The sequence below is a fragment of the Nelumbo lutea genome, chromosome 1, assembly GCF_056320005.1.
Source record: "Nelumbo lutea isolate HS-2025 chromosome 1, American lotus-T2T, whole genome shotgun sequence".
NCBI lineage: Eukaryota > Viridiplantae > Streptophyta > Magnoliopsida > Proteales > Nelumbonaceae > Nelumbo > Nelumbo lutea.
This window is the reverse complement of record NC_142684.1, coordinates 159879951-159907634: the sequence shown is the minus strand read 5'-3', so window position 1 is coordinate 159907634 and position 27684 is coordinate 159879951. Positions and strand designations below refer to the sequence as shown.

Below are 27684 nucleotides of genomic sequence, written 5' to 3'. Positions count from 1 at the left end.
TTCTCGTATGCAGCATGGCCACGGTTTTATAGCTAGTGGCTTAAATATAATGTATTGAGACGGTTTTTAAATTAACCGTTGCAATACATCCCAATTTTGAGATGGGAAATATTAAACCGTGGCAATTTTATTTGCGCGGGTTCTAAAAGTTTTGTCTACTTAGCAAAAAGAAAGAATTGCCCGCGCATTCTTGCTCTCGCGTCTCTCAACTCTAGTTTTCTCTCTCTCTCTCTCTCTCTCTCTCTCTCTCATCTGAACCTGCTGCAACTCTCTCTCAATCGAACTCGCTCTCACTCTCACTCCGAAAATACCGATTTCTATTGGGTTTGCCATCAACAACATTCGTTACTGGGCAGAGAGCTTCACCCTGTGAGAGAGCATACTCTCTTTGCCTCACCAGAGAAGAAAATAACAGCCACCTTCATTTGGTGCCAAACCATCCTCGTTGGAGAAGAAATCTTCATCTCGTGCCAGGTTAAATAACAAGTCTTCATTTGTCATCAAAGAAGGAAAATCTAGGCATCGCAGCACCACTGCTGCATATAAAAAATTCAGGTTAGATAACAGCGGCTTAGCGTATCATGCACCTTACAATTCTGGTTATTTAGGGTTCTTCTTCTTTTTGGTTTCATATTCCAATCTATAACAAAATTACGCCAATGGCTCAATGTATTGCTGTTGTCAAGTCTAACAGTTTTTAGATATTGTACTTCGACAGGCCAAGTCAGTTTGAAGACCGACTTATCTATCCAAAGTAATTGGAAAGAAGGTAAGGAAATCTGTTCCCTTTAGTTTAACTGATCTATTTGTCTTTTCCTCAAGTCTGATTATTTTTATGCTTAGTTTAATTGTTTTGGGAAAGACAACTTTTTTGTTTTATCCTTATTCAATCATCAAATGAAAATACAAAAGGTAAACAATTAACATGGTACGATGATGCAAAAGATAAACAATTAACAATCCATTCCCCTATGGTTCTGGTTCTCTCCAGATAACAAACACTTCAACGCCTTAAACCAGAGTTCTCTGAAGCTTCTCACTCAAAAGGGTTAATTGGCCAAACCTCCTCTCTTTAAAATTTACAAGAAGCCAGAAGGTTTTCTAATTCAAATGGAAAAGTGCATGGATCCCAAACATCAAACAAATTAAGGTTGTCGTGTTTTGTACCATTGCTGTTTTTTATAAAACGTTTGGGGTTGAGCAAATACGAATTGATGCTAAAATGTGATTTGTCATGTCATATGATAAGATATGTTTTGGATTGATAAATACTTGTATAAATACATAATTATATTCATCAAAATTAATATACATTAAAAAGAAAAGTTAAAATACAGAGTGAAGTAGAACCATCCAAGTTTACCTCATTAACAATTAGGCCTCATTATCATTGTCCATAAAGATAAAATATGGTTGCTGATCATTGAAATTGAAAGGTTCACACTGGTTCTATGCATGTTGAATGCAGACATTAAAAAGGAGAGATTTTACAATCAAGAAACCTTTGGAAGTCTAAACAATCTGTATGGATTTCTTGAGTTCATGAATATTGAACTTGGTGAATATGGATCTTTTAACAGGAGAAGTTTTATAATAAAGAAGTCCATAAGAAGTCTAAACAATCTTCTGATCATCTTATTGTGAAGCTCATGGCAAAAGTTCTTGGAAACAACTCGTTATCTGTAATCGAATCTGGGTTTGAGGACAAGCAAACAGAGCTCGCTGCAAGGTTTTCCTTAAAAGTAAGATCTTGAACTTCACTTTCAGCGGATCACTGATTGGTCTCACACCCTACCCACAGACCACATGATAAACAGTCTGAGTGTCTGACCATGCCAGTTAATGAGAACCAGTTTTAGTTTCATATTTTTATCATTTTAGTCCTTTTAAATACAAGATTTTGTTTTGCAGTGTGAATGTTCAAGAGGGGTGATAGTGACACCTTGTTTCTCTATTGGTTGGTGCACATAGCTTCAGTCTTTGCTAGGTATGGAAATAGCTGTACATGCTTTTATATCAGCATTATTGGGTTTTTAAATCTTCATTAAACTGTATATGCTGCTTGTGCTTCAATAATAAGGAAGATGTTAGATATTTGTTCAAATCATATCATATCTTTTCAAGTTGGTCAAGGATACATGGAAACATGAAGACTAAAATTTTTTGGAGTTGCATTCTTTTTGATAATTACTCTATGTTGGGGTTTATGGAAGGAGAAAGAAACAGAAAGTTGTTCTAGGACAAGACTAGAAAAATCAAAAAGAACTTGTGCTATCTTATTCACATTTTCCATCTTATTGATGATTTTGACTGCTTTTCCTATACATTCCTGTTTTCAGCTGAATTGAAGAAAAATACCAAGGAAAAACCACCATCCATTAAGACACTTTTTGGTAGATTTTTCCTCTATCTCTTTCCTTGTACTTGCTTGAAATATCTATTTATTTCTTTCTGAAATTTCTCTTAGGTATATTTATCAAAAAAAGAAATTTCTCTTAGGTATGGTAGTTTATAATTAATTAATTGGTAGAATTTGCTCTACTGACATGCATCATTTGCCTACTAGGTAGGAATATTACATAATATTGTGCTCTAAAGTGGTTGTGGAGATTTCCGGGAGAATCAGACAGGTTATGGCATAAAGTAATCGCTAGATGAATCCGAGGTGGGTACCTCGGGTCATGGTGACCTTGCCGTCGCCCGTCCTTCCCATGAGGCTCGGGTGACCTCGGGCAAACTGGCGTCTACCTCTCGTCGAGGTCGGGCATCGGACCAGTTCGGTCCATCCGTTATGACGCAGGAGGGACATCAACACCTCATCCAGCAATTCTACTTGCCTCCAGAGTACTCGTACAGTCTTCCCACCAGCAACTTCCCTTGTGAGCACGGTCCAGATGAGACCGTCATCTTCAGGGAACAACTTGTTGGCGGGCTCCGTCTTCCTCTCCAGGTATGGAAATAGCTGTACATGCTTTTATATCAGCATTATTGGGTTTTTAAATCTTCATTAAACTGTATATGCTGCTTGTGCTTCAATAATAAGGAAGATGTTAGATATTTGTTCAAATCATCAGATCATATCTTTTCAAGTTGGTCAAGGATACATGGAAACATGAAGACTAAAATTTTTTGGAGTTGCATTCTTTTTGATAATTACTCTATGTTGGGGTTATGGAAGGAGAAAGAAACAGAAAGTTGTTCTAGGACAAGACTAGAAAAATCAGAAAGAACTTGTGCTATCTTATTCACATTTTCCATCTTATTGATGATTTTGACTGCTTTTCCTATACATTCCTGTTTTCAGCTGAATTGAAGAAAAATACCAAGGAAAAACCACCATCCATTAAGACACTTTTTGGTAGATTTTTCCTCTATCTCTTTCCTTGTACTTGCTTGAAATATCTATTTATTTCTTTCTGAAATTTCTCTTAGGTATATTTATCAAAAAAAGAAATTTCTCTTAGGTATGGTAGTTTATAATTAATTAATTGGTAGAATTTGCTCTACTGACATGCATCATTTGCCTACTAGGTAGGAATATTACATAATATTGTGCTCTAAAGTGGTTGTGGTGATTTCCGGGAGAATCAGACAGGTTATGGCATAAAGTAATCGCTAGATGAATCCGAGGTGGGTACCTCGGGTCATGGTGACCTTGCCGTCGCCCGTCCTTCCCATGAGGCTCGGGTGACCTCGGGCAAACTGGCGTCTACCTCTCGTCGAGGTCGGGCATCGGACCAGTTCGGTCCATCCGTTATGACGCAGGAGGGACATCAACACCTCATCCAGCAATTCTACTTGCCTCCAGAGTACTCGTACAGTCTTCCCACCAGCAACTTCCCTTGTGAGCACGGTCCAGATGAGACCGTCATCTTTAGGGAACAACTTGTTGGCGGGCTCCGTCTTCCTCTCCACCACCTTATTCCCGAGGTGTTGAGGCGCTTCAGCATCACGCTGGACCAACTCCACCCCAACTCTATTCGAAACTTGGTTGAGACCATCTTCCTCTATTCCGAGCACAAACTTCCCTTTAGACGCGGACATCCTTTGTTCCATCTTGTTAATAAAAAAGAGTGCCCCTGGTGCTCCCCTCGGGCATGGGCAGACCTACTACTTGTCTCCTCGCCCAGGTTTCAAAATGCTACACAAGTTCCCAAGCAAGGTCCCAGCCTGGAAGCAGGACTACTTTGTAGTCCGAAGCAGCACGGGGTGGCCATTCCTTACCAACTGGGGGGTGGCCACTCAAGCTCCCAGCGTTGCTCTTAACCGGAAGACGTGGGAGACCTTTCACTCATGGGCTCAGGCCGGGTTCGATCACAGGGACTACATTGCTGAAGGGAAGCTCGTTCAGGCCAGTTTAAACCCGGGTAGATCAATTTCCACTTTAGCATTTTGCTTAATCAGTTTAGCGTCTTTGAACTTACTAACGCTGAGCTCTGTTGCAGGTACCATGGAGGAAGAGAGGATCACTGGTCCGAGACTCCTTCGTCAGATGAAGAAGAGGAAGAAGCGGGCTGCCAAGAAGGCACGCGTGGAATCCCCAGGGACCCTTACCCCTGATCCCAATCTTCCACAGGCCCCTTCTTTGGGGCCCGAGCTCCCATAGGCCCCTGCTTTGGGGCTCGAGCTCTCCAATGTCGTGGGACATACCACCTCGGGGGCCTGAAGCGGCGGTAGAGCCGATTGCCGAGCCAACCGAGGCTACCGCTGAAGTCCCAAACCCTACCGGGGCTGCTGCCGAAGCTTCCGAAGGGTTGGCTCATCGTGCCGCAGACACGACGACATCCAGCTCGGGGACCTAGGAGGAGGAAGAGAGCATCATGAATCCTGATATCGGCCTCGATGGAAGTAGAAGAGCAGTTATCACGGCGGAGGTCGTAGATTGGGCTGAACTCTCCCCCAGTCAGCTTGGTGGCTGCGCTGCAACCCATGCCATGGTGGTGAGTTCACACCCTGAGAGCCACCTTTTCCTTCTTTCTTTCTTCTTTCCTCGGTACTGACCAACCCCCTCCTGCCAGGTGAACACTGTTGTGCACGCGTTGACCTTCCAACCTGACAAACACCTGAGGCGTGCTTTGGCTACTGAGGAGTCATCTCGTGCAGCTCACACTAAGCTAGCACAGGGCAAAATTCACCAGCTGGAGAGTCATCTCGAGGCCCTGTTGCTGGAGAAGGAGGAGCTGGCCCGTGAGAGGGATAGGCTGAAGGCTGAAGCGAACGGGCTCAGAGCGGGTCAAGAAGCCTTGAAGCTCGAGGTGGAGAGCCTCAAGGCGTGTTAGAGGGCTTCGTAGCTTGAGGTGCAGGGGCTTAAGGAAGCCAAGGGGGACTTGGAGCACGAGGTGGATTACCTTAAAGCCGATATCAACGAGAAGACCGAGATCTTTGACAAAGCTCTCGGGGAGGTGAAGGCCCAGGCCGTTATCGACTACGTCAAGTCGTCTAGGTTTGAGGACGTAATGTCGCAGGCCTATCGTAGGTGGTTCAAACTCGACAGGTGGTGGATAAGGCATGCATACCCTAACCTTGACATAAGTGCCTTCACCACCTTTAATATTACAAATGACATGGCCCGTCAAGCTGCGGACGACCCAGACTCTGACGATGAGGGCGGCAACGAGGAGGCCGATACTACCGACCTGGCTGATAGTCCCGAGGATGCCCCCGAAGAGGCCCTGAGCAAGGCTAATAAGCCTCCCAAATAATTGTGTTTCACTTCGTATTTTCTTTTTCTTGTTTCTTTGTACTCGGGACTTTGTAATGAAATTGCATTTATGCGGCAAGAGTATATATGTATATTATGTTAAGTGTTTTTGTGATCCACTTCTACTGGAGTGTTTGCCTTATCCGAACTATTGGGTTAGTAAATTCAGTTTCTTGAGGTGAGTGACCCCTTACTATTGTCACCCCGAGCTGCCTTCTTGCACTCAGTAGGGGTGATTATCAGATTTCAGCAATATACGCCGAGGTAGGCATAGTAGGGTGCGTGCTCGACTTGCTTGCTTGGCTATTTAGGTTGGCGCCCACTTCTAGTAGCGTATACCGAGGTAGGCTAGGAGTCGGAAAGTCCGTTCTCGGGGCGCCTTTGGTCTTTGCCATGTTAAGCCTATGTTGGCGAGGCGGTAGAGTCATGCATAGCGTCGAGGTCTTCAGTTAACCTGGCACATTGACCCTTAGGCTGGAGGGAGTGACGCTTGGTCACTCCAAACTGTTTTCTTGGAGTCTGCCCCTGCTTTCGGGGTGAGTGGACCTTGTGTTTCCGAGGTTGTCGCTAATTCGACGGATTGGCCCTAAGGCTAGGAGGGAGTGGCTCGTGGTTCACTCAATTCGGTGGTTCACGAGTAATATAGTCTTAGGTTGACGATATTCCATGCCTGAGGTACTTGTTTCCCTTCTAGGGTTTTGAGTTCGTATGTTCCTTCCTCGAGTACTCACTTTACTCGGTAAGGTCCTTCCCAGTTCGGACCGAGCTTGCCAATGCCGGGTTCAGGTACCATAACCTTGTGGAGAGCCAGGTCGTCAACACGGAGAGTTCACTTTTTATCCTTGGCATTATAGTACCGAGCTATCCTTTGTTGATAGGTCGCGGTCCTGATATACGCGAGGTCCCTCACCTTGTCTAGCAGGTTGCGGTTGGTACGTAGCTCGTCTTCGTTTGCTCTGTCTTCATATGCTTCTAGTCTCAGTGAGGGGACTTCAATCTCAACTGGGATGACTGCTTCAGTGTTGTATGTGAGGTTAATGGGAGTTTCTCCCGTGGTAGTCCTTTCCGTGGTACAGTAGGCCCAAAGTACACTGGGCAGCTCGCCCGTCCACAGTCCCTTAGCTCGGTCCAAGCGCGCTTTTAGTCCTCGAAGGATAGCCCTGTTCGTAACTTCCGTTTGGCCCTTCGCCTGAGGGTGCGCCACCGAGGTGAAGTTCTACTGGATTCCCATGTCTCGGCACCAGTTTTGGAACTTAATATCTTCGAACTGCTTACCATTATCGGAGATCAATACCCTAGGTAATATGAAATCACACACTATGTTCTTCCAAAAGAAGTTTTGCACGTTCCGAGTTGTGATTTTCGTAAGAGGTTCGACTTTGACCCATTTTGTGAAATAGTCCATTGCCATCACTAGGAACCTTCTTTGCCATGTTGATGGCAGGAATGGCCTGAGTAGGTCAATTCCCCATTGTGCAAATGGCCATGGGCTAGTGAGGTATTTCGGGTTGGCGGCAGGTCGGTGGTGGATGTTAGCGTGCTTTTGGCACTTGTCGCATTTTTTGACAAGTTCAGTCGCATCCGCTTTCATAGTTGGCTAGTAGTACCCCTGTCGTAGTGCTTTCTGAGCGAGGGCCCTACCCCCCCAAATGACCACTGCACAGGCTTTCATGAGTGTCGTGGAGGACGATCTCGACTTCCGAGGGTCGCAGGCAGCGCAGGTAGGGGAGCGTGTAGGACCTTCGGTACAGCCACCGGTCTATCATGACGTATTTGGCTACCTAGCGCTCTACCCTCCTAGCGGCATTACGATCTGTGGGGAGGGTCCCGTGTAGTAAAAAGCTCGTGAGTAGATCAATCCAGTTCGGCTCTGCTTGAACGACGGGAGCAACCTCCTCTGCCCCCTTGAGAATGCTAGGCCGAGGTAAGTTTTCTATGTAAACAGTCCTCATGGTGTTGTCTCCCGTGCTGGATGAAGTGTGACCGGATTTGCTGGATGAAGTGTGACCGAAAGTTGAGCAGAGTCTCTCTTACTTGGCTATGTATGCTACCATAGTCGGCTCGCGAGCTTCGTACTCACCCTGGACTTGATTTACCATGAGCTAGGAATCACTACAGATGACAATGTGTTTGGCCTTTACTTCCTTTGCAAGGTCCAGCCCGGCTAGCAGCACCTCGTATTCTGCTTCATTGTTGGATGTCGTGAACTCAAAGCATAGCGCATACTCCAATTTCACACCGCTTGGTCCGTATAGAACGATCCCAACTCCGTTGCCTTGCCGATTTGACGAGCCATCTATGTGAAGGATCCAGGGTTTATCATCCCAGTTCGGGCTTGGCCTAACTAAGAGAGACATTGCGTTGGGTACAACTTCACGGTGCTCGAGTTCAATCGGTCCAGGAACTTCGAGCTCTCTCGTACTGGGGGCCTCGTGTTCTACCGACCTGGGGACTTCGGAGCTAAATGTGCATTCTATGACAAAATCTGCCAAGGCTTGGGCCTTGATAGCAGTTCGCGGTTTGTACTGGAGTTCGTACTCGCTGAGCTTGATGGCCCATTTTGTCAACCTTCTCGAGACCTCGGGCCTGAGCAAAACTTGCCTTAGAGGTTTATTGGTAAGGACAATGATGGTGTGAGTGTGGAAGTACGGGCAGAGCTTTCGGGCTGTTATAACCAGTGCATAGGCTAACTTTTCTATCTCTGGGTACCTCGTCTCTGCTCCCTACAACACTTTGCTAACATAATAGACGGGCCGTTGGACCCGATTATTTCTCTTATTAGTACCGAGCTGACCACCTCGTCACTTGCTGAGAGGTATAGCTTTAAAACATCACCTACTTCGGGTCGGGTTAAGACTGGGATGCTGGCGAGGCGCCTTTTGAGCTCGTCGAACGCGAGCTGGCACTCTTCAGTCCATTCAAAGCCTTTGCCATTTATGGCTTTAAAGAAAGGCAGACAGTAGTCTGTGGATTTGGATAAAAAGTGACTTAGGGCGGCCAACTGGCCATTCAGCTTCTGGACCTCTTTTAACTTTCGAGGTGGTCTCATTTCTAGGATGGCCTTGATTTTGTCTGGATTGGCCACAATGCCTTGCCGGTTAATGATGAACCCCAGGAATTTACCTGAGGTGACACTGAAGGCGCACTTATTCAGATTTAACTTCATATTAAATCTACGCAAGATTTCAAAGACTGAGTGTAAATCTTGTATTATATCATTTGAAAATTGAGTTTTAACGACCATGTCATCTACATAACACTCTACTTTGGTGCCAACAAGTGGCTCAAACAGCTTATTTACAAGTCTCTGAAAAGTAGCCCCAGCGTTCTTCAACCCAAAGGGCATGACCTTGTAGCACTACAGGCCAAACTCGGTTATGAAGGCAGTCTTCTCCTCGTCAGCTGGGTCCATTTTTATTTGGTTATAGCCCGAATAGGCGTCCAAGAAGCTCAATAACTCATGCCCCGAGGTCGCATCTATTAGGCGATCAATCTTGGGAAGCGAGAAGCAGTCCTTTGGGCAAACCCAGTTCAGGTCAGTATAGTCGATGCACATGCAACATTTACCGTTTGCCTTTTTCACCACAACAGGGTTGGCCACCCAACTCAAGTAATGGACTTCCCTGATAAAATAAGCTGCAAGGAGTTTCCCGACCTCATCGCCGACTGCCCTCCATCGTTCTGGGGCTAGGTTGCGCTTCTTTTGTCTAACGAGCCTAACTGAAAGATCAATATTAAGTCTATGAGTGATGATGTTGGGGTCTATGCCGGAAATTTCTGTCACCGACCATGCAAAAACATCTAGGTTTTCAAGTAAGAAGCTTACCAGTTGAGACCACAAGGGCTCCTCGATAGAAGCGCCAATCTGAAGGACCCGCGCTGGATCGTCTGCCAAGGTTGGGACAGGGATGGTCTCCTCCGTAGGTGTGGCCCGCTCTGTGAACTGCTCTGCGGGTCGTCCCAGCTCGAGGTCGTCGGCTGCCTTGGCCTTTCCTTTGAGGGCAGCTACATAACATTTGCGGGACTCGAGCTGATCGCCTCACGCCACTCCGACTCCGAAGTCTGTATGGAACTTCATTGCTAGGTGGTAGGTGGAGACTACCGCTCGCAAGACGTGGGCGATGGGCTGGCTTTCTATCGCGTTGTATGGAGAGGGGGTCGCAACCACCAGGAACTCATGACTGAGCCTCACCACACTAGGCCAGGTACCGACCTCCACTGGCAAAGTGACCTTCCCTAGAGGCCTGACCTCCTCAGTGCTGAACCCCACCAGTGGAGTACTTGCGGGCTTCAAGTCACCCTTTGGGATCTAAAGCTGGTCGAAGGCTGCCTTGAAAAGGATGTCTGCCGAACTACCCGAATCTACCAGAACACGCTTGACTTCGAAGTCGTTGATCTTGATCTTGATGACGAGCGCGTCATCGTGGGGGTAGTGGACTCCTCGCACGTCGTCTTCAGTGAAGATCGGCTCCTCCATCCTTGGCCGCTTCGGGGGGTTTAGCTCTTCTCTAGCGGCTTTGTGAGCTGATGATCGAGCTGCTGCCGAGGTGCAACCCGCGACAATTGATCCTCCGACGATTACGTGGATGGTTCCTCGGACTGGTCTCTCGTTTGGAGGCTGTCTCTGCGGTTGCTCCACATGTCTGCTGGGTTTGGGGGTTTCTTTATTCTGTTCCCCGTGTCGACCTGCCTTATTGCTATTATTTCCGTGATGTACAAAATTTCTCAAATACCCACGATGGATGAGCTCTTCTATCTCATCGCACTGGTTATTACAATTTTCGGTGCTATGACCGTGATCTCTATGGAAACTACAGTACAAGTTCTTATTCCTAACATTAGGGTCGGCTTTGAGCTGAGGTGGCCACTTTACATACGGGGCATCCTTGATCACCATGAGGATCTCGGCTCGCTTCGTGTTGAGGGGTGTAAACACCCTTTCTGCTGTTGGAGCTTGGAAAGGCTGAACTGGGTTTGCCCCTCGAGCTTGATCCTTCTTCTTCTTGTAGTCATTAGGAGCCGAGGGTTCTGGTTCCCTTTTTCATTTTTCGAGGGCGTGCTCGCCCTTCTGGTTGATCTCCTTCTCTGTTCCTATGAACCGATCGGCGAGCTTGAGTAACTTGGTCATGGTTTTGGGTTGGTTGACGACCACGTGCCATCTGAACTCTTTGTGGGTGATACCTCGTTTGGTCGCCGTAATCTTGACTGTAGGGTCTAGGTCAGGTATCTGTAGGCAAGCGTCATTAAACCACTTGATATAGTTCCAGATGGACTCCCCATTTCTCTGGACTATGCTGAGGAGGCTTTCTTAGGTCCTCGGGCATCTCTTTCTAGTGACGAAGTGGGAGGTGAAGACCCTCACGAACTGCACCTAGCTCCTTATCGAGCCCGGCGATAGGTTTCAGTACCAAGTATGGGCCACTCCTTTGAACGTAGTAGAGAAGGCCACACACATGCAAGATTCACTCGCCCAGGCCAGATGCATCTGGGACTGAAAGGCGTCGACGTGGTCGTTGGGGTCGAAGGACCCATCGTATTTGTCCAACGGAGGGAGCTTGAAGTCCTTGGACATGGGGACCGCAAGGAGCTCCGGGGATAGAGGAGAGGGGACCGAAAGAAGTGGTGCAGCTCTTACCTCTCCCGAGCTTATTTTTATTTTGCCCTTGAGCTCGGGCAGGTTGTGGGCGGTGGTAGTTCGGCGAGACCGACGACATCTTCGCTGCTTCTTGGCTAGCTCGGCGTTGGTGTTGTTGGCTTCTGTATTGCTGAGCTCAATGGGCTCGGGGGGAGGTAGGGACGACTGCTGGTAGTTGCAGACAGAAGGACCTTATTCTAGGTCGTTGGCTAGCACCTCGAACTTGTTCTCTGCGAGCAGAGGCTCGAATTACGAGTACTGGGGCGACGCCGGCCTAACCGGATGGGAAACCCCCGACCTAACCGCGGGTAGTACGGCGGGGGTAAGGAGTCTTCCCTTCCTTTTGTGAGATGATGCTGAAGTCTCTCCCTGGTGGGAAGGGAGTTCACTGCGGCGCTGAGCTTAGCTGGATGTGCTACCGGATGTCGAGGGGAGACTGAAGGAAACTGTTGTTGGTATTGGTATTTGGATACTTGGTGTAGCACTTGCTGCTAGTGGAACTGGAGTTGTTGAAACTACTGCATCTGGGCCTACATGGCCCGAATGCACAGCATCAAGTCTTCAAGTTGGCCTTGCCCGGCCACTGGAGGGAGAATGGTGGGTTCGGTGGAGGTCGTCCCGAATGCAGGGATAGTGGGACAGTTACAGGTGCCACCATTGTAGGCACGTTCAGGCTAGGAACCCCGTCCGCAAAGAGGGTGATGGTGAACTGCCCGGTGCAAATGGTAGGTAGTTGGAGTTGCTCCTTTGGGGTGTTCCAGCGTTCGGAGTTGCTAGAAGAAGCCATGGGTGTCAGTGGTGCTAGTGAGTGAAAGAAGGAAGTTTCGTAGAAAGCTGTCTGGCAAGGGATCAAAGCCTTGCCACTTGGTCCGACGGGTACGGATGTCAGGCAGGGCTCCCCATAGCCTACTAGGCTATCGAGCACCGGACTGTCTAGGGTAGGCCTATCCCAGTATTGAGGGGGCGGGTCTGCCCCGAGGTGCCCGTGGTACTTATCTGAGAACCAGGGTGCTTCTTCCTCGGGACGGAAGAGCTCCAAGCCCCTTAGAGGGAGTTTGGGCCCTTGGGATAGCTCGGGACCTTCCACTTGGTGGGAGTCAAAAATTGGCCTGGTTCAGTCCCCGGCGAGTCGCTTAACTCCCCGAGTAGCTAGCGTTGGACTCGGCGCGTCTCTCCCATCGAGTCGCGGTCGTGCTGTCAGGCTGTGCTGTTCATTGGACCAGGTCACGCACGCATGTCCCGGGACTACGAGGTCGAGCCAAATCACCCTTCATCAACAATGATGAAAAACATGTCTAATCTTTTAACATGAAGTATACAGTTTATTCATGTTACAAACTTGGTTCCTTCTCGTTATAAATATATAAGAGAAGCTGCCCGCTAAGAGTGACTATTGCAGCTTCCTTCTAATTATGTATTATGACTCGGAAAGCTGATATGATCTCCAACACAAATGAACTAGCATCTAGGGCCAACAATCTTGACCCCAACCCATCCACCCATTCTATTGGTGGGTCAATATGGGTCGAACAACCCATTAGGGTCAGTAAAAAAGGGTAAGGGTGGGTTGGGTTGAGGTACCCATTAGGGTCAGGATGGATTGGGTCGAGGGGTTAAAAAATGTGTTTACAAGAAGACTTGAACTCAAGTCCACCTAGCACATTAACATTCAACTTCATTTTCACACCACTAAACCAAATGCAATTTTGTGATTAAAAGTTATATACAAATGATTTTATTAGCTTTTGTGTTCACATGCAATTTAAACCAAAAAAAAAATATTTATATTTAACAACTCTAACTAAAAATTAAAAAATATTATTTTATAAACTAATAGAAGAAATAATCTATCAAATCTACATTTATATAAAAAGATGATTTTTATTATAAAAAATTATACAAATAGAATATTAATAATAGAATAATTATTTTAATACTTAAAATTTATAAATTCGTATAGGATATAAATCTTAAAATTTTTATATATTTTTATAAAAATTAACTAATATTTTAATTTACATTAGGAAGTAATAACAAAATATTTATTATTTACAAAAATAAAAATATTATAAACAAAAGTATTGAAGAATATAATATTAAATTAAATCTATCATATCTACTAATCTACATTTATTTCAAAAAATGATTTTTATTTAGTAAAAATTATAGAAATAAAAATATTAATAATGGAATAATTATTTTAGTAATTAAAAACTATGAATTTGTATATGATATGTATCGTAGAAATTTTAACAAAATTGACACACTCTAAGTTAAGATTATATTTTTATAATTTTTTAATTCATATTGTAATTTGAGTTAATTTTTTGTAAACTTAAAAAATTTAAAATAGTAAAATAAAATAATAATTGATATAATAATTAAAATATAATAGGTGCATATATTTAGTTCCTTGGACTCTTGATTAATCCATTATAAATAAAATTATATGATAGCTATGCATCCCAGTATACTAATTGTAATATATTTCTTCTTATATACCATTAAAATTTACATTTTCCATGTATTATATACTATCTTGTGATTACTTTGATCTTAAATTTAGTGTTCTTAATGTATTTATAAAATTTGTATGTATTTCCTTAGCGTATCCATACGTTTCCATATTTTTTAGGGTTTCTAGCATATAAGGGCAACTTTTGGGGTTTAATATCAATAAAAGTAATATATTTAAAAAAAATTCAAAAATAGGTTAACTTTTTAAAAATAATATCAATAAAGGGAAAAAACACTGTTCATCTTCTTCTTGCCATTTATTCACCAAAGCCGTCGTCCGCCGTCGCCATCTGCCACCTGCCACGCCGCCACCTCCGCCTCCGCCTCCAGCAACGTTGCCAGAGATAGCCGGAGACAGAGGTGGCGGCAACAACGCTAGTGGTGGGCGGAGCCGCCGCCACCTCTGTCTCCACCCATCTCCCACAACATTGTCGGAGGTGGCGGTGTTGGATAGAGAAACCACCAGTGTCGTCACCGCCACCTCTGCCTCTGGCCACCTTCGGCAACAAAGCCGAAGGTGGAGGCGGCGGCGGGCGATAGCAGACGGCGGTGGCGGGTAATGGCAGGCGGCGGTGAACGACAGCTTTGGTGAACAAATGGCAAGAAGAAGAAGCTGAATAGTATTTTTGCCCTTTATTGATATTATTTTTAAAAAGTTAACCTATTTTTTAAAATTTTTAAAATATTACTTTTATTGACATTAAACCCCAAAAGTTGCCCTTATATGCTATTACCCCTATTTTTTATCCGTATCCATGCATTTTCAAATTGTATCCATATTCATGTTATCCGATATAATACCCGATACTCGATACTTTAATCCTTGGCTTTAGTAATTCAAAAGTCTCTATTAAGGTTGAAGGTTTCTGAGTAAAGGTTGAGCCTTCCTCCTAACATTTTTCTCCATGTTCTTATGGTATGTTTTCATGTTTTCTGGTGTGTTCATGCATTTTCTATGATTTTTTGGTTCTTTTTTTCTTTTTTCTGATTTTTCTATAAAAGTTGTGCATTTTTTTCATTTCTACAATTTTTTGCTATTTTCTGCATTTTCTAAAGTTTTTTAGTATTTCTGCTTAATTTTTGCAATTTTTTCTATGTTATGTTATTTTCTACAATTTTATGGTATTTTTCTGAAACTTTATTGTATTTTCTGCATTGTTTTTTGTAATTTTCTGGTATTTTCTACATAATTTATGCATATTTTCTCGTGATTTCATACATTTTTTGGTATTTTTTGCATTTTTTGCATTTTCTACAAAATTTATGCATTTTTTGCACATTTTGCAATTTTATGTTATTTTTTATATTTTTCTGAATTTCCTACAATTTTTCTACATTTTCTTATTTTTTTACAAAATATTTGCAATTTCTTGTATTTTTTCTATATTTTTTCTAAATTTTCTACAATATTTCTATCATTTTTGCATTTTTTGCAAATTTTCTAGTATTTTTTGCAATTTTTTTTTTGCATCTCTAAAGTTTTTATATTTTTCTGCATAATTTTTGCATTTTTGGGTATACAGGTTGACTCAACCCGCTTTTGTGACGTGGTAACCTTGGTAGAGATTATTCTCTCAAAAATGTTATTTTTGGGTATACGGATCAACCTGACCCATTTATAGCACATGGTAGACTCGAGAAAGTTTGTTCTCTAAAAAGTTTTTTGGGTATATGGGTTAACCTGACCTGTTTCTGTATTTATAGGTGAAGGAAGGTGGGTTAGTATGGGTGAGGGTGGGTAAGGGTCAACATGGGTGGGTTAGGGTGACCTAGGGTTAGGGTAGATTATGACCCTTTAAGAAGCATTGATGATGGGCCATGGTGGGTTGATATTCAACCCTTGCTCAACCCAACCCACCCATTTGCCACCCCTACTAGGACCAGATAGATGTTTCCTTTTCGGATGGATAACCCCACTTTAATTGACTAGGACCCAATAAAACTAGTTCTTGGGATTATTTCCACTAATTTCAAACATTTTAGTCATGATTGTTGGTCCAAAGTTCCAAAAAACATATTAGACTCTTGAATAAAATAGTGAATGAACCATCGCTACCTGATCGGTCGTGAAACATTCAGTTGTTGCATCAATATTTTAAACTAAAATGATGTGGTTTATTGGATTGGGGAGACCCTGGGACGCACGAGTTTTGGTATTAAAAATTATCAGTAATTTTTCTCTTACCAACCTAATCCCAACCCAAGCTTCAACCCAACATCTTGAGTTGGACTTGGGATTGGATGTGTTGAACTTTGTAGCCCTATTTCTAGGTGGAATATGTTGATAATATGTAGATATGTATATCGCAAAATGTTGAACAGGTTCAAATTGGTCGAATTGGGCTTGGGCTACCCAAGGCCTCAACCCAAGCCCAACCTGAATTTAGATTAGGCTTGAGTTTTTTGGCCTAAGCCCAACTTGAAGTTGAAAACTCAAGCCCAGCCTATACAAAATCTTCGATTGAGTTGGGTCGGGTTTGGATTAGGCCTAATCAAGCTACACCCCTAAATTAGAGATAAATAAGAGTTAGAGATAATTTAGGAGATAAATAGGAATTAAAGACAATTTAGGAGAAAATGGGGGAGAGGATAAATAGGAATTAGAGATATTGTAGGAGAGAATCTATCTACTAAATTAGAGATAACTTAAGAGATAAATAAGAGATAAATAGGAATTAGAGGCAATTTAGGGGAAAGTGGTGCCACTTGGCTAAACATTAAAAAAACAAATCCCTCTTTCTTTGTGATTGTTAGAAATATTTAAGCCTATGTTATTTCCTTACTAGCGGGGACCTGTGCAACACACGAGATTTATTAAGAGAAAGCTAAATAATAGAAAGGTTCATATACTAAAATACCCCTTATGGTTTCATGAATTTACTAAAATCTACCCTATAGTTAGCATTTTACTAAAACACCAATTTATAATTTGCAATGGATTTAATCAATCTTCTAATAAATTATAGTGGAAAATAACAGTGTTGACCCTAATGTTCATTTTAACAAATTTAATCAAAAGAAAATAAAAATACCATTTTCCCTTAATAAGACACGGGCAACCACTCTATTGGCTATATTTGGTCAATTTTGTTTTTTATACAAAAAAAAAAGTGTTAGGGGTATTTTTGGAATAAAAAATCATGGGCCTAATGGCAGAACAAACACTCCTTAATGAATATTGATTAAGTAAATAAGTTGTAAAACATATGGGATGTTTTAGTAAAATGAAAACTATAAGGTGTGCAGGAATGTCAACATGGTGGGGATCATGTTCCTTGTCCCCGACCCTGATTCTGAAATAACTCCCATCCTTGATCCTCAGCCGGGATGGGTTCCCCGTAGGGACCCGAAACCTCAAATGTTTTCAGATAATAGTATTTTTTTTAATAAATTTATTTGAAAGAAATAAAAGTTTTAAATTATAAATAATATTTTAAATATGTTTTGATATATATATATATATATAATATAAATAATATAATAGTATAATTAATATAAATAACATTTAATATATAACATTATTTATAATTTAAATTTTTTACTTCTTTTCAATAAATAATATAGTAGTTTATTTATTTATTTATTTAAAAGAAATAAAAAAATTAAATTAAAAATAATGTTATATATTAAATGTTTTAATTTAAAAATTTTAAATTAAAAATAAAAAACTCCTATTAATCCCCTTCCCCATTTTTAGGGATGGGGAAAATTGTCATCCCTAAAAGTGTGTTCTAATAAATGACCCTAATAGAAACACATAAGAGAATACAATTATTTTATATTTTTAACTTTTTAAATAATTAATAATTATTCATATTTTATATACTACTTTTAATAAAATTTTTATAACACAAAAAAAAAAATTCATTTCAATTAGGTTTATTAATCAAACTGATGAAACTGACCAACCCGATTAATTTGACCCGAGTTGGTCGGTTTTCTAGTATTTTAGGTTAGCTTTGGTTAAAAAATTTCCCAATTCGACCAAGTTGGATTAGTTTCACTTTGGCTATTTGTAAATCGACCAAAATCGAATGACCTAACCATGAATATATATCAATATTTTATATTTTAAATATAATTTTTAATATGGAAAAGTGGGAATTTTGACATATTTTTTAGTCTAAAATGTTTCAGATCATAAATCTAATTTTTAAATTTATTATTTAATAATTGCATTATAATTTTTAAAATTAAATTAAAATTTCAAGTTTAAATATTTTGAACATACTAACCAAACCAAAACATCGACCCAACCTGACCAGGTCAATTTGGTTGGCCAAATAGCCTACGAGCAAACCGAACCAACTCATGAACACTCATAATTTCAGCTAAATTAAAAGTCTTATCTCTCGTAAATAACAATAGTTTAATCTCCAATAATTATTGAAAATTTATAGCAAAAATACACAATTATTTAAAATATATTGATAAGGAAATATACAATAATTATAGAAATTACAAAAATACAATACGTACTAAAAATATATCAACTTAGTCAATAAATAGTATAATCTCAATTTAATATTAATCAATTACTTGTAACAAAAATACAATAAATACAACAAGTACAATAAACTAAATTTAAAAATTTCAATAACAGTAATTTAATCTCCAATAATTATTGAAAGTTTTCTATTAAATAACAAAACAAAACAAATTTAAACATAATCATTGAAAATACATTTATCACAAAAGACAATAAATATTAAATTTAGTATATATAATTATATAATAAATACAAATTAAGAGTTTAAATTTATTATTAATAAATATTATTTTGTGAAAATTATTTTCTCAAATTATTACTTGATATAACTGAAGTTAATTATGTACAATATTATGTAAAAATATTAAATTATTATTAATTTCAATATTATGTTATAATTATTTTTCTATCTTTTAGAATTTCTTTTTTAAAATTTATTACATAATTTATTTATTTTAACTATTTAAAATCTAGTTATGTTAAATATTTTTTATTTAAAAATTTAAATAATGTGTAAAATATTTAAATTTTAAAATATTAATTATCTATTGAATTTAATTATCCATAAAATCATAATTTATACTATTATTACATAATTTCATTATTAATTTTGTAATATATTAAATTATTATTAATTTAAATATTATTTTGTAATTATTTTTCTACATTGAATAAATTTTTTAAATTTATTACATAATTTTGTTATTTTAACTATTTAAAATCTAGTTTTTAAATATTTAAATAATCTATAAAATATTTAAATTTTATATATTTAAAGTTATTACATATTATTAAATATTTAAAAAATAATAAATTGATAATACGGAAAAAAATTAATTGTTTGTACATAATTTCATGATATATTTTGTCAAAATAGAAAATTAATTTTTGTAATTAAAAAAAAGATATTTTTAATCTAATTTATAGTTTTGTTAGAATATTTAAATAATTTTTAAATTATTTAATCCAAACTTTCTTTAGATAGATATAGGTAAAAAGTAGGGGGGAGGATAAATAGGAATTAGAGATAAGTTAGAAGAGAAACTCTCTACTAAATTAGAGATAATTTTGGAGAAAGTGGGGGATAGTGGGGGAGGTAGTTTAAGAGTAATTTTAGGAGAATTGATTATTTAGGTTATTGGAAAAGTGCATCTCATTGTTGTTTAAAAAATGACTTGAAATTAAAGGAATAAAAAATTAAAAAAAAGGGAAAATTTCTAGATTAACATAATTTCATTATTAATTTTATAACATATTAAATTATTAATTATTTGAATAATATGTTATGATTATTTTTCTACTTTGAAGAAATTTATTAAATTTATTATATAATTTCGTTATTTTTAAATATTTAAATCTAGTTATGATAAATATTTAGTTATTTAAATATTTAAATAATCTATAAAATATTTACATAATTTTAATTTTATTTATTTAAAGCTATTACATATTATTAAATATTTGAAAAACATTTAAATTGATAATCAGTAAAAAAACATAATTTAAATTGTTAGTACATAATTTCGTGATATATTTTGTAAAAATATAAATTTTTGATGTTTTTAATAAATATTTTTAAAGTTATTATATAATTTTGTTAAAATATTTAAATAATTCTTAATTTTTTAATCCAAACTTTCTTAGATAGATATAGATAAAAAGTTGGGAAGATGATAAATAGGAATTAGAGATAATTTAGGAGAGAAACTCCCTAGAGATAATTTTGGAGATAAATAGGAATTAGAGATAATTTTGGAGAAAGTGAGGGATAGTGGGGGAGGTAGTTTAGGAGAAATTGTAGGAGAAGAGGTTATTTAGGTTATTGGGAAAGTGAATCTCATTGATTGTTTCAATAATGACATGAAATTAAAAAATGAAAAATTCAAAAAAATGAGAAAATAGATAAATAGCTTCTCTCACAGGAGAGTTATGCTAGGACCAGTTTTAATGTATATACATATATATATATATATATATATATATATATATATATATATATGTATATTGGTTTAATGGATAATTATGTGAAATTAAAAAAAATAAAAAAATAGGAAATCAGAAAATGGGTTTGGAGCAATGAGAGGCATGGTAACATGGACCGTCTTACTATATATACTAGCGGGACCCGTGTGATGCACGGGATTTATTAAGCAAAAGATAAATAATAGAAATGGTCATTTACTAAAAACCTACCCTATAGTTAGCATTTTATTAAAATACCACTTATAATTTGCAATGGATTTAATCAATCTTCCATTAGATGATAGTGGAAAATGACAATGTTGACCCTAATGTTCATTTAAATAAATTTAATCAAAATAAAATAGAAATAAAAATACCATTTTGCCCTTAATAAGACATGAGCAACCACTCTATTGGCTATATTTGGCCAATTTTGTTTTTTGTATAAAAAAGTGTTAAGGGGTTTTTTTTGGAATAAAAAATCATGGGTGTAATGGCAAAACAAACAGTCCTTAGTGAAAGGTTGATTAAGTAAATAAATTGTAAAATATATGGGATATTTTAGTAAAATGAAGACTACAAGGTTGGTTTAAGTAAATATGTAAAGGTATAAAGTGTGTTCTAGTAAATGACCCTAATAGAAACACATAAGAGTATATAATTCTTTTATACTTTCAACTCAATTAATATTTATTCATGCTTTTTATACTACTTTTAATAATTTTTTTATAATACAAAAATAACAATAATTAATTTCAGTTAGGTTTATTCGTCAAAACTTATGAAACTGACCAACTCGATCAACTCAACCCGAGTTGGTTGGTTTCTAGTATTTTATGTAGGCTTTGGTTCAAAAGATTCCCAATTCAACCAAGTTGGATCAGTTTCACTTTGGCCATTTATAAACCGGCCAAAATCAAACAACCTAACCATGGATATATATTAATATTTTATATTTTAAATGTAATTGTTAATATGAAAAAGTGAGAAATTTTCCATATTTCTTAGTTTAAAATGTTTCATTTCATAAATCTAATTTTTAGATTTATTTTTTAATAATTGTTGTGAATGAGGTGGTTAGGCTACGCACGAGAGTCTCCTTGAAGGACAAAGGAAAGTCGAGTGGAGGAGGTAGGCTAAAGGATAGGGCAAATGAGGTGATAGAATGATTATCTCGTTATGAATTGGACCCCTATTTATAAGGAGGGATCCCGAGGTCCTGAAAGGAAGGAGCCAAAAGTGTTTGGTTTCCATTAGGAAAGGGAATCTTGAATTTGGTGTTTGTTGTTAGGGAACACTGCTAGGGGTTGGCCACATGTCTTATGAGATATCTCAATGACGGACTTTCCTTTCGTTTGAAGATTCTCATAATACACGTGGGCTACTTCCTTTCATGACCCTTTTAAAAAGATGTGGCATGGGTGACATCACTATTTAGCTTGTGCACCCTCGTTAAGCTCACGAGTGTTCCATCACGTGCGTTACTTAATGACACACGTGTTTCTATTATTTGTTTTTGATTTGTGGTGAGTCTGCGCTCATTACGATTCTGTAATGACTTTAAACTCATCGCAAGTCCACGTGGGTCTAGAGCTCATCACGGTTCTGTGATGGATTTAAACTCATCGCAAGTCCGCATGGGTCCAAAGTTCATCACAACCTATTTCGGGTAATAGTTCATCACAGATGTGTGATGAGTTATGAACTCATTGTAGATGTGCGATGAGTTATGGATTCATTACAAGCATTCGCATAGTATTAGTTTGACACCTCCTCTGTTCTGATAAGTGACCACAATGTACCTACAATTATAGGTGTAAAGTAGGTTGTGCCGGCCCACACGATCCGTCCTCCCTGGTGAAAAATTTTGGGGTCGGTCAGGCTGGCCCGTGGGTCGAGCCTTAGGTCAGGTCAGGCCGTGCATCGGCCCAAAGCTATTTATTTAAAAAAATTGATAAAAAAACTTAAAATTTTAATTTTATATGATTTTTTTGTATAAAATTGCTTATATATATAATAATTAAATAAATTAGTATAATAAAATTTAAAAAAATATTTATTTTATTAATATATTATATACTATATATTATTATATAATTATAATTTATATAATATATAATATATATATATAAATAATATATATGGGTCGTGCCGGCCCGTGGACCTAAAACCCCAGGTCCAGCATGATCCACATGATCGTGTTGGGTCGTGCTATGCCGATCCAAGTTTGTGTCGAGCCGCGGGCGGTACAACCCGATTTACACCTTTACCTACAATTGCACTATAATTTACTAATTTTTAAAATTAAATTTAATTTTTAAGTTTAAATCTTTTGAACGGACTAACCTTTTGTGAAAATAGGCCCAAACCAATACAACTTGAGTGGGTCAGTTTTCACAAAAAGTCAATCGACTTCACATCGGCTTCACCTCACCAACTCCCCAACCTAACCAGGTCAATTTGGTTGGCCAAATAGCCTATGACCGGTCCAAACCAACTCATGAACACTCATAATTTTAGCTAAATTAATAGTCTTATCTCCGATAAATAACAATAGTTTAATGTCCAATAATTATTAAAAATTTATAGTAAAAATATACAATTATTAAAAATATATTAATGATAATAAAAAATACAATAAGTACTAAAAATATATTAACTTAGTCAATAAATAGTATAATCTCTAATAAATATTAACTAATCATTAAGTTATAACAAAAATACAATAAGTACAACAAATTAAATTTAAAAAAAAAAATCAATAATAGTAGTTTAATCCATGGTTTTCAAAACCAGACCGGACCAGAAGGTCTGATCGAAAAAGCCGGGAATCGGTCAGGTGACCAGTTCCGTTTTTCCCCAAAACTGTTGGTTTTGGTCAGCAAGCCGTTGACCTAGGCGGTTAACTGTTCGAACTGTTCAAACGGTTTTGACCATTTTTTATTTTTTTATTATTTTTGTCAAAACAGTCAGATCGTTCAACCCAGGAACCGGACTCCTAACCGATTCGTTCTTCGCGTCGGATTTAAAAACCTTGGTTTAATCTCCAATAATTATTGAAAGTTTTCGTTTAAATAACAAACAAAATAAATTTATATATAATCATTGAAAATACATTTATCAGAAAAATAATAATTACTGAAAGACAATAAATATTAATCTTAGTATATATAATTATATAATAAATATAGATTAAGAGTTTAAAATTATTATTAATAAATATTAATGTTTTTGAAAGTTATTTTCTCAATTTATTACTTGATATAAGTGAAATTAGTTATTTACAATATTATGTAAAAATATTCAAGTATTATTAAGTTCAATATTATTTTATAATTACTTTTCTACTTTTCAAAATTTTTTTAAATTTATTACATAATTTCTTTATTTTAACTATTTAAAATTTAGTTATGTTAAATATTTTGTTATTTAAAATATTTAGTTATTTAAATACTTAAATAATATGCAAAATTTTTAAATTATAAATTATTAATTATTTATTGAATTTAAATATCCATAAAACTATAATACTTCTATTACATAATTTTATATTAATTTTTAATATATTAAATTATTATTAATTTCAATATTATTTTATAATTACTTTTGTACTTTTCAAAATTTTTTAAATTTATTACATAATTTTTTTATTTTAACTATTTAAAATGTAGTTATGTTAAATATTTTGTTATTTAAAATATTTAGTTATTTAAATACTTAAATAATATGTAAAATATTTAAAATTTGAAATATTAATTATTTATTGAATTTAATTATCCATAAAACTATAATAGTATTACATAATTTTATATTAATTTTTAATATATTAAATTATTATTAATTTCAATATTATGTTATAATTATTTTTCTACTTTGAAGAATTTTTTAAATTTATTACATAATTCTGTTATTTTAACTATTTAAAATCTAGTTATAATAAATATTTAAATAATCTATAAAATATTTAATTTTTTTTATTTGAATTTTACTTATTTAAAGCTATTACATATTATTATTAAATATTTGAAAAATATTTAAATTGATAATCTAGAAAAACATAACTTAAATTGTTAGTACATAATTTCGTGATTTATTTTATAAAAATATAAAATTATTTTTTGTGTTTTTAATAAATATTTTAAAGTTATTATATAATTTTGTTAGAACATTTAAATAATTCTTAAATTTTTTAATCCAAACTTTCTTTAGATAGATATAAATAAAAAGTAGGGGAGAGGATAAATAGGAATTAGAGATAATTTAGGGGAGAAACTCTGTACTAAATTAGAGATAATTTTGAAGATAAATAGGAATTCGAGATAATTTTGAAGAAAGTGGGGGAGGTAGTTTAGTTGAAATTTTAGGAGAAGAGATTGTTTAGGTTTCAGGAAAGTGCATCTCATTGATTGTTTAATCTAATCAAGATAAGCAATGATTACTATTTTATATTTTTATAACAAAAGAAAATAAGAAATAATACAAAAAATGAAGAAAATAAATAAATAGTTTCCCTTAAAGGAGAGCTATGCTAACATGATAGAATCATTTTTAATAGGGAGCTCGTCACTAGGGAGCTCGTCACCAAGTAGCTCACCACTAGGGAGCTCGTCACTAAGTAGCTCACCACTAGGGGGCTCGTCTCCAGGTAACTCACCACTAGGGAGATCGTCACCAGGTAGATCACCACCAGGGAGCTCGTCACCAAGCAGCTCACCACCAGGGAGTTCGCCACCAAGTAGCTCACCACCAGGCAATTTGTCACCAGGGAGCTCCATCATCCTCTGAGTCACAGGCGACCTGGGAGCAGGTCAAATGACGAAGTACTTAGCCAAAAATTGATACATCACGAAAAAAAAAATTGGTACGTGACTAGAAACAGTTATATCAATTGGTGTCGTCTGTGGGAACACGCTACAAAAAGCTAAGTTCTCATCCTACAAAAGGCTAAGTCCTCTCCTCCCGAAAAGTTAAGTCCTCACTTTTTAGAAGCTGAAGCTCTCGCTTTATAGTTTCCATTTTATATGAACTCAAAGACTATGCAGGGAGCTAACAGGCTAAGTAGCTCTACCAACTTTACTTTCAATTCAGATAAAACCCCGTCAATCCTCTTCATGAGGTCCCCCCCTACAAAGATGAGCTCTTCGTGGCTTCCGCAGGAGTTGGCAGACAACAGACAGCATGGGCGCCCTTGTTGGTCGAGCCTTCCAAGGCTCCCGTATGAGCTGGCGACCTAAAGTTAGTAGTGTTGCCCCCAAAGGTCGAGCTCCTAGTAGCTTCTTGTAGGAGTAGGTGACCAGCATTACGAGGCTGACGTAGTGCAATCATAGCTCTAAGGCACCTACCTGGTCAGCCCGACACCTCACAGGTAGCTAGGCACATGGTCAACTCGGTGCCTTACAGGTAGCTCGACACCTGGTCAACTCGACACCTCATAGGTAGCACGACACCTGGTCAGTTCGGCACCTCACAGGTAGCTCAACAATTGGTCAGCTCGGCGCCTTACAGGCAGCTCAGCACCTCACAGGCAGCTCGACACCCAGTCAGCCCGACACCTCACAAGTAACTCGGCACCTGGTCAGCTCGGCGCCTCACAGGTAGTTCGACACCTGGTAAGCTCGGCACCTCACAGGCAGCCCGACACCACAAGTCCCAGTCGCCTCTTTGACATGGGCAAAGTCAAGAAGAGTGGACTACAAGTCGCTCCCAAAGCCTACAGGCAACATTATTGCTGAAAAACCCAATCACCTCTATGGCATGGGTAACACAACTGCTTAAGACCCAGTCGCCTCTTCGGCATGGGCAAAGTCAAGAAGAGTGGACTACGAGTCGATCCCAAAGCCTATGAGCCACATTACTGCTTAAGACCCAGTCACTTCTTCAGCATGGGAAAAATCAGCAAAAGTGGACTATAAGTTGCCCCTAGAGCCTAAGGACTACAGTTCTGAACTAGTGGAGACCTCCTCACCTTACAGGCAGCTCGCCACTTACAGGCAACTCCCAGAGCCTAAGAAATTGGATCAGCGCTTACTAGCTCGTCACATACAGGCAGCTCACCACCAGAGGGCTCATCACCAGGAAGCTCACCACTAGGGAGTTCGTCATCAGGTAGCTCACCACCAGGGAGCTCGTCACGAAGTAGCTCACCACTAGGGAGCTCGTCACGAAGTAGCTCACCACTAGGGAGCTCGTCACCAAGTAGCTCACCACCAGGGGGCTCGTCACTAAGTAATTCACCACCAGGGAGCTCGTCACCAAGTAGCTCATCACCAGGTAGCTCACCGCCAGGCGTCATAATGTCATTGGAGGGCCAAATCCGCCCTCATCAATTAGAGTTAGAGACTTGAACTCGAGTCAAAACTTAGTAAATTCGAGTTTGACTGAGTCAAATGTTTTATAAAAATAAAAAATTATTTTTTATTTAATATTTAAAAAATTAAAAATTATAACATTTTTTTTAGATTTAAGCACGAATCGAACTTTATTAAGTTCGAGATTGACTTAATTAACAAACGAACCTGTAAATTGGAGTTAAACTTGTCTCAGTTCAATTTTCACCAACCAAACTCGAATAATTCATGAAAAAGTCGATTCGTGGCTACCCCTGATTATTGTGACCTATTACGATGTCACCCCATCTAATTAAAAATGGGAGTCGCATCGCAGGCTTATTTTGATTCAGCGGTCTTGGATCTGAAAGTGGATCCGCGTGATAGTAAAAGTAGTTTTGCGTATAAAAATGTAAGCGTGGAGGCGCAATTCACGTCTCCCTTGCCCACCAGTACTTCCCCAAACACTGTCATTCATCAATTCAGAATGGGCAGTTTCCGGCGGTTAAATTGGTTGTTGTCCCATCTTTGGCTGGGGCTTCTCCTCTTCCTTGCTTGTGTGAGGAGTTCAACTTTACTTGGTATTTTTTTTTCTCTAAATTTTGATTGATTTATATACTTCCTGTAACTACTGTAAGCATATTCATAATTCATTGTGCGAGCCGGATGTTTGTGAGATCGTTTCTCTGAGCTAAACTTTCTACGCTAGCTACTAATTGGCAACTTAAGAAAAGCGATCACTTCTCATTTGTGAAATTAACAAAGCATTTATTTACCAGTTTTTATGTCTTGACTTTTGGTGACTGTTGTGTCTGAAAGGTGGTGAGGAGGCTGTCGCACAGCAGATTTCTCGCCGATATAACACAAGGACGTTGTTACAAGCCCCACGGCCGCCACAAGGTCCAGCACAGGAATACCCGGGACAACCAGGCTAAGTTATATGGGGAAAATATTAAATGAAAATTTATAGTTTGTTATTATCAGTAAATTTTTATTGATTTTCTGAATCCAAGAAGTAGAGAGCAAATAAGGTTACAACCTGTATTAATTGCAA

The 27684-nt window shown here is 38.1% G+C and overlaps 2 long non-coding RNA genes across 3 annotated transcripts; both read left to right on the top strand.

The window, feature by feature from the left end:
* Positions 1 to 192: 192 nt before the first annotated feature.
* LOC148878709 (uncharacterized) lies at positions 193 to 27684 on the top strand. 2 transcript variants are annotated; one of them, XR_016105836.1, is made up of 7 exons: positions 193 to 555; positions 719 to 769; positions 1647 to 1742; positions 1912 to 1987; positions 2340 to 2393; positions 2567 to 2950; positions 27450 to 27684. It is a non-coding gene; the product is annotated as an uncharacterized LOC148878709 (long non-coding RNA). The 2 variants fall into 2 exon arrangements; XR_016105837.1 differs by lacking the exons at positions 2340 to 2393; positions 2567 to 2950.
* LOC148878710 (uncharacterized) lies at positions 3904 to 5733 on the top strand. The gene is made up of 3 exons (XR_016110379.1): positions 3904 to 4367; positions 4446 to 4940; positions 5019 to 5733. It is a non-coding gene; the product is annotated as an uncharacterized LOC148878710 (long non-coding RNA).